This window comes from Lissotriton helveticus, chromosome 12, assembly GCF_964261635.1.
Source record: "Lissotriton helveticus chromosome 12, aLisHel1.1, whole genome shotgun sequence".
Taxonomy (NCBI): Eukaryota; Metazoa; Chordata; class Amphibia; order Caudata; family Salamandridae; genus Lissotriton; species Lissotriton helveticus.
The window spans coordinates 446,592,130-446,604,281 of NC_136073.1; positions in this window are offsets into that span (position 1 = coordinate 446,592,130).

Consider the following 12,152-nt stretch of genomic DNA (forward strand, 5'->3'; position numbering starts at 1 on the left):
TGTTCTGAGTGTTGGATTTGGAGTTAATAAGGCCCAGAGAGGTGCCTGTGTTGGGAATAATATACAGCAATCACATTGTGAGGCTATACAAATGGCCGCAAATATGGAGTAGTTAACTGTGCAAAGGACGCGTACCCAAAAGTATTGCCTGAAAGATGGTAAGGAAAGTGCCTTTTGGAAGATATTCAGGAGCGACCGATGCAGGTAAGGGCGGTGGCGTGGGAGGCTGTTGGACAGACGATGAGGGAACATAAATAATTTATTTAATTTTCACTCATCGTCGGCTGTCAAATCCCCCCCACTTGCACCACCGCCTCACCACTCTTACCTGCACAGGCCACTTCTGAGGATATATACTAAGGAGTAAGGGTAAATTAAAGCAGAAACTCAGAGGGCTGAACCAACAGATAAGGTGACATGATGAAGCCAAATATCAGACTCCGAAAAAAGGGTTCAAAATATGTTATTGTTGCACAAACATAGCTCTGTAGAGAGAGCTTCCACATGAGAAAATACAGACCCAATGCCGCCAGAGGCCAGTGAAGGGGAGCAGGAAAGTGGAATATTCAGGGCAACCTGCATGGGAGAATCGTCAGTGTTGAATGAAGCCAATCATCAGTGTCTGCTACGCGGACTACAGATATGGAGCGGCTCATGAGAGCGAGGCTTCAGGAGCTTAAGGCCCTTATGGAATGGTGGAGTAGTGGCATTAGCAGTACACTATTGAATATACTTGACGTGATTATCAAGCGCAGAATCAATTGTAATTCGTGCGCCAAGGATTGCCACATCTCTCATTTATAAAAAATACCAGTACTTGGGACTTGTGTATACATAGAAGTCCTACATCATTTCTAGAAGCAACGCCTACAACAAAAATATACTTGCTGTTTGACTAGTTCTTTTTAAGCCGCATTCTGTGTCCTGAAAGATTCAGACTCTGCGTTATTACTTTTGCTGTTGTCTATTCTGAAGATCCGAGGGTTACAAGGAGTATTGCCATCCTTGAACCACAGAATTTTCAAAAGCCTTGAAAAATTTGTATAAACGACAAAACACGTGTCGGCTGTCTGCATCTACGACGTACACCTCGTGTCAACAAAATCAAGACTTTAACCTGTTCCGTGCTCACGTCGGCCACTGCCTTCTGGGGGCTGCGCACGTCCAACGGCCGACACAGCCCCGTCACTGTGTAGAACGCCCGCACCACGGTGGAATGTCTGCCGCGGTAAACGGGTTAAAGGATTTGTTTGCTTTTTTGAAAAAAATGATTTTTATTCTGTATTGTATACATTGCATTAATTTGAGTCTAATAAAACCTAGCTGACTATAAGGTCAGGTATTATACCTTACAGTGGTTGTGCTCTGTAATCTTCATGTAAATGATAAATAATTATACCCATTAAAAATATGGCAACCTACATTCAGTACTCTGTGATTCACATAAGGAAAAAATTATATATATTTACAGATAAATTAAATTGGGGCCATCCACGGATGAGCCCTAAATGAATCAGGATGGCAAAAGAGGGGTCTGCATAGGTTCATGGTCATACAGGGATGCCATGGTAGCACAGCACACAAAGGATGCCATGGAGGCGAACCCCATGTACGGGTTGACTGTAAAACTGTAACACAGTCTGAATTTTTAGAATGTTGTATACAGGTAAAACATGTGCTGACCATCAAGACAGCCTTGGTCGGCACTGAATTAGCCCTAAATGACATACAACAACAAGATTTAGCAAGAAGACAACATATCCTTAAATGAAACAAGACACAAAGGAAAGAAGGATATCTCCCTCTGATAGTTTTGTAGATTTGTCGGTCTTAACAAATGTCATTGCCTGTGTGAGGTGGTAGTTAATTGTTAAGACAGAGCAAGGTATTAGTTCATGAGTGCAATCAATTTGCACCACTCTTCCATGGAGTTGAGTCAGATTTTCTTATAGAGTTACATTTGTCAATCTATTTACACTCCAACCTTTGGAGATGGAAGGGCCTTATCGCTGACCTACCATCTCAAGTCATCTCAAGTCATCCGTGGAGTGGGAGTGTTGTACTATGGGGGCAGTTACATTACCACACCAAATGCAGCTTTTGCGCACATAAGCAATCCTCAATGCAATTCTCTCACTTTCATGTATGCTGCCTTATGCAGCACACATGAAAGTGACAGAATGACATTTTTTTTAAAAAAGTTACGTTTATGTACAGGAAGGGACACCTTCCTGGACATACACAAACCATGGCAATTTGCTTTTTCCATGTGTGATGCATAAAGCAGCACACATGGAAAAAGCAAAATCGAGAGAAATAAAGCATTTCTCCTTGTTTTGCCTATTTAAGACCAAGACTTTCCTGGTCTTAATTTTGGTGGTGCCTCCTATTTACGCTGCCCTTGTGAGTTGGGGCAGCGGCAAAATCAATGGATGTTGCGGTGGAACGCCCAAAGCAAAACCCATTACCCTCCCCTTTCACGCTAAATACAGGGTGAAAGGGTGCCTTCTTCACAAGGCAGCGTCAAGCCACGTTAAGTGGCTTAACACTGCCTTGTGAATATGGCGAGGCCCCGTATGGCCATCACAACATCACTGAAAGTGGCGTTGTGGTGGCAGTAGGGGCTTGTGAATATGCCCCGTGATTTTGGTTTCATTGATTTTTGTTAAATCTTTGAATAGCTTCTAGAGCAGTCTTGATATTCTCTCTCTGAGGGAATAAATAAAGGTCAGTATAATTCACATACAGTTTTATCTTGGCAGCATCTACCAAGGGTGGGCGTATCCCCCTGTCCAAACAAATTAATTGAGCTAAAGGTCCTATAAATAGAGCATACAGTGTGGGTGATAGAGGGCAGCCTTGAGGGGTGCCTCTGCTTGAGAATATAGTATCTACACACTGAATATTTATAATAACCTGGACTGATTTATTCTCATATAACCTGCCAATAACCCTTGCAATCAGCATTGGAAATTTTACTTTTTTTATATTCTACTTAGAATATCCCAGTTTTTTAAATCAAATGCTCTCTCTTTGTGTCTAGCAACAGTACACCACAGGAATGTTATCCACCGTGACAAGGTCAATAAACGTGGGCCAAAGAATATTTATTCACCCACAAACTTTGCCCTTTAAGTAAACCATTTTGGACAGAATATATCAAATTATTCATAACTGTGCTAATTCGGTTAGTTAAAACTTTTGTAAAACTGTTATAGTCCGTATTTAGGAGCATTATAAGGCTATATGATGACAACTCAAAGTCATCATTGCCTATTTAAAAAAAATGATTAATACTCCTTTTCTAAGAGATAGCGGAATAGACCCTACTGAAAAGATAGAAATGAACAGCTTTGTTAACAGTGCCACTAATAGTAAATACAAATGTATACAAATCTGCCCCAAAGCCATCCTCCCCATGTATAGCGTTTTTAACTTCTTCGCAGCAGCTAACTGGGGATGTTAAAACAGTATCAGACTCCTCTTTTATCTCTGGAAGCTACACTTCACATAGAAATTGATCTATTAAGGCTGGGTCACATGGGTCTATCTCTCTCCTATATAGAGAAGCATAATATTCCAAAAACAACTCCACTATACCTGCTCCTTCTCTTTCTATTCTTTTAGTTCAGGAATTCCTAATCCCAGTAATCTAATTTCGATTTATTTTTTCCTCAGAAATCCAACCTAAAAAATGCCCCATCTTTTCATTCTCTTTGTATAGCTGATTGTAATAGGTTCGATTGTTCAAGTGTTTATGTTTCAAAAAGAAATCTTTTAAAGCCTTCTTCATATCCTGCAACTCATACACGGCTTGATCAGATTGATCTGCCTGGGCCTTATTATAAACTACATCAGCGCTTCCTGTAAATGTTCTTGATTTCAATATCATAAAGCCTCAAATTGTGGCTTTAAATGCCTCCTGTACTGTTGCCTGATCCACTGTATTATGGGTAGTTAAAAAGAAAATCAATCTCGGTGAACAATAAATGAATATCTGCATCTCGATCTAGCATGGTTTTATACATAAGCCACCTATGAACTAATATTGGGTGAGCTAAGAGGAATTTTAAGACAACTACAGATTGGTCTGAAAAAGCCCCAGGATGGTATTTAGAGGAAATTTTGAAACAGTTAGAAGAGCTAAAAATAGATCCATGTGTTAGGCTGATCAATAAGTCTTTGAATAACAGATGGATTTAATTCATGCCATATAACTTGTAGGCCTGGGTGGAGTTGTTACGCAGTTCTGGTACACAGAACTAAATCCATGAAGTGACCAAAAAACTCTGCAACGATATATGGAGTTCTGCAAGCAGCAAAGATTGTTAGGTTGTGCATGTTCGCATTGATTTTTGGTGCTGGGTGTTTGTCCTGCACTGGAAAATCAGTGTGAACGGCACCATGCACAGTGCCAGAGGACACTGCTCCATTCTGAGACTCAACTAGATTGTCTACTCGAGCGGTGCTCCCCCAACCCAAATGGATGGCTTCTGAATGCGAGCGGTCACGACCATCCGCTATCGCCCACATTGAGAAACCTTGCCGGGAAATGGTCTAGCGTTAAGTTGGCAAGCGCGAGTGAGGAAAAAACTCTTCTCCGTGCAACTCCGCATGATCCGTGGAATGGGGAAAACTCCACAAATGGAGCAGAGTTCTCTGTCCAGGCCTAATATGTTGTAACCCTAACATGGCACATAGATCATTAACAATGTGTTCTGTGTACTTCTTGTGCTGCGTGCGGCGAGAGTTAGAGGAATCTATACTGGGAGAAGGAAGAAGATTAAAATCTCCTCCCCAAAACAGGTATCCCTGGGTGACTACATAACTCCCATTAGAGTGATTGAAGTGGTTGGATGTAATTCTGAACAGGGCCATGAAAGAGACATTTTTATATATCAGATTGTTAGCCACCACGGGGTATAACCAAAAAAACCCTCATCTTTCACCAGCAGCAAATAACTAATGAATGCTTTCTTGCAAATAATGACTGCAATGCTTCTATGTAATGCCCTTGCAGATGAAAAAAACATTTCAAAAGAATAACTGATGGATCATACGGCCGCAAGCTCAGAAGAGAAGCATTCTTTTTTTGTCTATTATTTAAACCATTTACATTATGACTAGCTATTACTAATTCCAAAAAGTTTTGCCTCTTTTCGCCCTGGTCTCTTTTGTTTTTATTTCCCCCTCCATGAAGAAGGCAAAGCGGAGCAAAGCACTTCCGGAGTAAGAAGCAAGGAATATGTCTTTGGTTCCCTCTGGTTGTGATTACTGTATCTTAAAACTGTACCAAAGCAATTTTTCCCCATGCAGTGACTCACCCCACCCCCAGCTATCCCTTCCCTGGCCTCCTTCACCCAAAACCCACCACCAGCTACCTATCACCCCCTACTTCTCAACCAAGGAAATTAAGAGCTACAGACTCTGCTTGCATATGGTGTGTTCTTGCAGCACCAAAGCCGGTATGAAGTTATCATTTTGTACACTTAGGGCTTCCCCCTTCTGAGACAATAAATCCTTAACATCAGCCAGATTAGTGAACATATAGAACGCCAACCTTCAACTTAGCTGGAAGCATCAGTTGTATTTGAGCACCATTGGCTCTTAAAGTGTCAGACAAGTGTTTCAGTTCTCAGCTTTTCCTGGAGGTATCATATGCCATGTCTGGAAAAAGATTTTAAAGGAAAAATAATTCCCCATTTTACAGATTTCAGCTGAATAGTTTTTTTTAGGATCTCCTCTCAAATTCGGAAATCTTGGAAGCAGACCAGGATAGTCTGGGGTTTGGCTCCATTTGTGGGGGCCGTCTGGGGAACTCTGTATGCCCTTGCAATTGAGAGGTCTGTGTGTGAATCAGACAAGACACATTTATATAATAATTTAGTGATTTCTTCAGATAAATCTTTATTTTTGCCAAAGGTTGCTAGAATCCCTACCAGTCTTAGATTTGATCACCTGGATCTATTTTCTAGGTCCTCTACTTTATCCTTCACTTGCTGCATATCCTGAAGAAATCAGGATGTAGTTTCTGAATGGAGTTGTTTGGCATCCTTCAACTTGGAAAGCCTTTGTTTAGCTTCAGTGCATCTAGTGCTCAGGCCTTTATCTACTGAGTCCAATTTTCTTACAATTTTCCATGTCATTTCATTGTGTGCTGCTTCCATTTTTTAATCACCATCAGAAGCTTTTTAAGGGGGACCCAAAATGGAGTAATCCTTCTAGAGTTTGCTCTGTCACTCCTCTTGCTGCTTTATCGCAGAAACCTTTGTGCGTTGTGACTCAGAGCTTGACTCCTTAGCCTGAACTTGTTGCTGACCAGCAGTGAGGAGCATCACATTGTGTAAGCCATTCCCATTATTGCTCAATTGGATTGGGAGACATACCTGTCTGGATGGCAGTTGCTCACTATTATCTGCAGCTATATCGATCTTCTCGAGAGGGAGAGTAACTCTTGCATTTTCGTCTTGTAAATATCAATGTAAATATCTGCTGAAGATAGGTTATTGTGGTAAGCTCATTGTTTAATACGTGGAGCTGCAATCTAAGAGGACTGCTGTCATGATTGTAATAATTTCTGACATTCTAACTCCAGCAACCCCCTCCTGTGTACTCTTCTTAGCAGGCTAAAATTGCACAGAAGATACCAGGTCACATGTTGCTCACATTGTTTGCCCTCAGTCTCTCCAGTCTCCGACCAGCCCCCAGGATACACCTTGCCTCCTGCAATAGTTATCGTGGCATATCCTCCTGGGGCTGTTGTAGCAGTGGCTGCTGTTTTCTATTAGGTACTTGACCTTCTATTTTCTCTACATGTACCTGCACCTTCTGCATTTTGATAGATGTAATAGACATGGGGGAGTGGCCCAATGACTCTGCCTCTTGTAGTAGGTTCCGCTTGCCACTGCCACTCAGATCCCTTTTGCTTTTGTTGAGTGAGGTCTTAATCTGTTCGCAAATTGGTTTAGTATGCTGGTCTGTGTAAGATTTCAAGCTGCACATCCCTCTTACTTGTCTCCCGGAGTAAGATTTCATATCTCAAAAAAATGGGGGCAACTGGAGTATCAACAGGAACAATTTCTCTCCCTCCTGGGGCAGGAAGAGATGGAGCCACAGAAGTGGCAATGTCACTTGTTCAAACAAGAGGTACAATAGATCAGCAAGAATACAAGGTCCCCTCTCTCACAGGTCAAGTGCTGCTTGTACAGCCACAAACAAGCTTTCATCTAACATGCAAACAACATTCTCTTTCTGACAGAAGGCAGCAGCAGTACAAGGTATCCATCCCGGCAGAACAGACTCAGCATGGTAGTGCTAGTGAAAGGTTTCATGGCTGACAGAGCACGGAGAGGTAAGGTAGGAGTGGCATTACGATTACACAGAGATCCCTGGAGCAGGTGCATAATCCTCTTAGATGTGTGCACAGGTGAATGAATGAGTGAATATGCAAATGTTGCAACCTCTCACTTACATTTCCATTTTATCACACACTTGCTGTCATTTCCTTGAATGCCTCCTGTCTTTACCAGCAATGATTTTAGTGATATTTCTGTCTCATTCTAAAAGTCTTACTGTGGTCACTAAGAGTAATGGTGTCACTGTTGTTGCCCCCGTTGTTGTCCTATCCTTCTGACTCACTGCTTTCACTTCCTGTAGATTCCAAAGCTGCCATTAACAAGAAATTGCCAATGAACCTCCCTTTTCACAGGCTGAGTCGTCATCATACCCATAGAAAAAACATCCCTACTCAATGTGTGAAATGGGGAAGAAACTGAGATCAGCTCCTGTGTGGCCATTTAAAGAAAAAGGAGCAAAAAGTGAAAAATACATCTCTAACTGCTTTGATCCTCTCCTTTAACCATGCTGATCTCCATATTCGACCACTCTCTATTAGATATTGCCTCCTTTCAATATCCATTCTCAATTTCTATCTATGTATTCTTTCCTTTCCTTCTTTTTTCTCTCTTTCTCACTCTCTTCACCTCCCTGTAACAGGAGGATGGATCACACTGAGCCACAGAAGTCTTATTAGTAGTTTCATTTGAATTTCTAAAATGTTTGTTCACACTCCAATATGGCCGAACTGTGAATCTTCGTGATTATCTCCTCTTTATTCATGGCTTCCCTCTTCTTTCGTCCAGCACCTCGAGGGCAGAATATCCTCTGGGAGAAAAGGACATATGTCTTAGTGACCAATAGCTTCAGATCAACTTTAAAACCTGCATCTATACCCTTTTTGTGATCTTCCTGTTTTCTCTTCTCGTTATAGTAAGGAAACTAAGAGTATACTGGTACTGAAATCCGACAAATGTTAAGAGGTATTTACATCTATGATTAAATGACCTATATACTGGTATATATATCGCATTCAGTAGGGCAGTTTTGTAATGTGACTTAGGGCCCGATGTAGGTAGCCCTTTACCGATCGGAATCGGCCGAAAATACCGATTTTCGGCCGTTTCCGATCGGTAAAGGGCTATCGAGATGTAGGGGCACATTTTCGGTAATTTTACCGAATCGTTATCATTACCGAATCGGTAAATTTACCGATTCAGTAATGATAACGATTCGGTAAAATTACCGAAAATGCAATGTAGGTAGCCTATGTTCCATCAGCACATGGCTTACAGAATCGGTATTTTACCATGGAATACAAATCCATGGTAAAAAAACGATTCCTGTGTACATGCACATCTGTGCATGTACACATGTGCCATGTGACAGACAGACGTGCCCTTAGGGCATGTCTGTGTGCCACATTGCACACATGCCCGTTTTGGGGGTGCTAGAGGGTGTCAAAGTGACACCCCCTGCACCCTTGTGAATTCTTTAATTACCGATTCGGTAAATACCGAATCGGTAATGCCTAATCATTCCTATGGGCTTCAAAGCCCATAGGAATGAATGGGCATTACCGATTCGGTATTTACCGAATCGGTAATTAAAGAATTGTTAAGGATTCGGTAACGAATCCAGATGTTGGGACCTACATCCCATTTACCGATTTTGAAATACCGAATCGGTAAAATTCGGTATTTCAAAATCGGTAAATGGGATTTACCTACATCGGGCCCTAAGTGTTCAAGAAATAACTTATGACAAGCAAACATGAGGAACCGGCTGCGGACTGTTTTGAAATCCGGTGATAAACTTGCATCCAACCCTCCACCAAGACCCACCCTCTGTGCCCCTTTCAGTTACTTGCCTGAGAACACAGCTCCTTCCCATATGGCTTGGTACTGCCTAAGTCCCCTTTTACCGTAGACCCCCGGTATGCCCTTGGTTGGATGGGTGCCCCCTCCCTCCCCCAAGGCAAGTATTTCAAACCACACAGGATTAAGAGGAGTGACCCCTTGTCCTTATTTATTACATATAAAAAACATTGATTATTAATTTATATTACGTACACTTTATGCAGAAAGTCCAGCTACATTGATAGGTACATGATGTCACTTGTCTAACCTTAACATGCTCTAACAAAACTCCGTTCCTAACGTAATCTACTTTACTTTCTGCGTGTCCCCTCTAGAGCCTACGGCAAGGTCGATGACGAGCAGCCCCAGATCTTGGTAAACAGTACTACTCCACCAGAGCAAGCTTGCCTATGGGGTACAGCTTATCAGACGGATACCTTCCCCCGGGCCCCCCCACGCACTGATCCTTAAACTCCGTAACGGGGGCGGCTGTTCTACATACTTGCGCCCTGTTGCGAGGGTGGCTACAGGCCTACTGGAAAGAGTGACTCCCCTGGCCCCCACACCCGACACCCTACTGACCGGCTGTCACTGCCCCTGGAGTAACATGGTGCTGGCCGCTAAGGGCCGAATACTAGGCTTACCAATCATGACCTTACCGCCACAGGCCAGCATAGTTGCCCGACTATCTGGCCTCCCCTTGAGCTTACTAGGAGGTCATGACCTGAGTCATGTGCTCTCCAACAATGCAAAGATGTCTTTCATAAATGTCTCATTGCCTTTGGATGATAGATGTACCCTGTCTTGCAAAAAGAACTGATCACCCCGATATACCCATGTTTTACGGACTTCAGTTTCGGGGTCCTGAACAGTTTATCAAACTTATTGTTGACCCGCTTTACCGCGTGATTCATCGCCCGCACTGATTCATCCCTCCTCCATTGGAACTTTGGGATCATGTGAGACCAGACAATGACAGCCTCGGGGCACTTCTTTGCTAACCACCCCACCTCATTGAGCAGCTCCTCCACTAACAGCCTTCAACCCAGGTGAGCCAAGTCGTTACCCCCTAAGTGCAGGATCCAGATTGCTGGTGGTCCCTTACTTTCTTTCAAAGTTTGGTTCACCAGGACCCTGATTTACCCCACACACTGTCCACTCTGCCCGTGAAATACAATTTTTGCTCCCAACTTACGTGCCCTGTCCTCATGGGCCCCCGACAAGATAGTTTTTAAACAACGGACATATGAGTGGCCAATGAGCCAGATTTCCTGCTGTTCCGGGGCCCAAGAGTGAACTTGGGCCATAACCTGAGCCATTCGTTCCTGGACCGTTAACCGCCGTTCTTCTGAGTGATTAGGTGACTTCTTCCTATCACGAATTTAGATTGATGCAGACTTCTCCCCTGAGTCACACAGATGAAGAAACTGCAAGCGGACATGAAACAGAACAATTGTCAGTGCATCGCCCTACTGACAGGCTACAACATACACTACAGCACATAGCACTATGTAACCGTGTATCGCCGCAAGCTTCCCCCTGAGTCACAGAAAGAAGAAATCGCAATTAACCTGAAACAAAACCTCCCAAAAAGCTGGTGAAGCAGTTATACTACAGAATGTGCAGCCGCAAGTAGCACTTGTAGCAGTTCAAGGACCACCTGCCTATCCTCTTGACTTGCTCCTCCCTAAGACCCATGGCCACTGCCTCCGTGGCCACTCCAATCCTAAAGGAGTGAATCCCAAAGTTAGCTGCATCTAAACCAGCGACTTGCATGGCCAAAGCCATGACTCTCTTGAATTGAAAGATAGTGAGGGGTGACCTTTTCTCATGTACCAGAAGTGGCCCAGCTGTGGCACACGTCCGCTGTGCCATAAATGTCTCCAGACTAGTAACGGGGCAGCATGCATTACCCCTAGCCCTGTGAAGCACTATGCTCTCATCCCTTACTCCCTGATCAGTCTTGGACCTGTGCAAGGATATCCATACGGAGTCACTGTTTATTTTAACATGTTCCACCTGTAAGTCCCCCTGCCAGTCCTTTTTGTTCCTTGGTACCAGTTCTCTCACCCTGAAAGCGCCATAAAATGCCAGACAGAATGCTGCTTGAAACAGCGTAACCTCACCTGGTGAGCTGCACACCCGCTGTAAGGCGCCCAACAACTTAGCTAATGTGTCCAACCCTATAGGTCTCCTTCTGGCCAGCTGTGCTCTATGCAAGGCTGCGCTCTTTGCAAGCGTTGCCAGCCCTTCAAAGACTGGCGCACTATAAAATTCTTTGTTGGAACACGTTCTCCCTTTGCTTTTGCAAAAAAGGATATGGCCGTAATGTTTTGCCTAGCCCCCGCCACTGGGCACCCCTTATCCCTCAAAAAAACAAGATAAGCGACCACCGATCCCGGGTCGTGCCATTTTTGTTCCCAACTGTTCCCCAAGAACTGACAAAAATACCAAAACGCCCCTTCATACGCTCTCCTGGTCCTTGGTGCTAGGCTAGCTGCCACAAGGTCCAATAACTGGGGGCACCAAGCTGCCAAAGTACTTCTGGGAAAGGTGTTGCGTGTACCACTGCCTCTGGGAGGTGGGACCTGAATGCCTGCATTTTAAAATGAGACAATGCATCAGCAGCATGATTTAATATACCCGGCACATTTTTGGCTCTAAAAAGTAAATTTAATCTCATACACCACAACACAATCTCTTTTAACAGTCGCTGGATCATGCTGCACTTTGCTGCTTGATTATCAAGGCAATCCACCGCTGCCATGTTATTTGACCAGAATATCACAGACTGGTCTCTCAATTGTTCAGGCCAAACAGCGAGTGCTACCAGTATGGGGAAGAGCTCAAGGAAGCTTACGTTACTTATGAGCCCAGAGTCCCTCCACCACCCCGGCCAACACTGTGCGACCCATTCGGACCCCAGAATGGCACCGAAACCCTCGCTACCTACCGCGT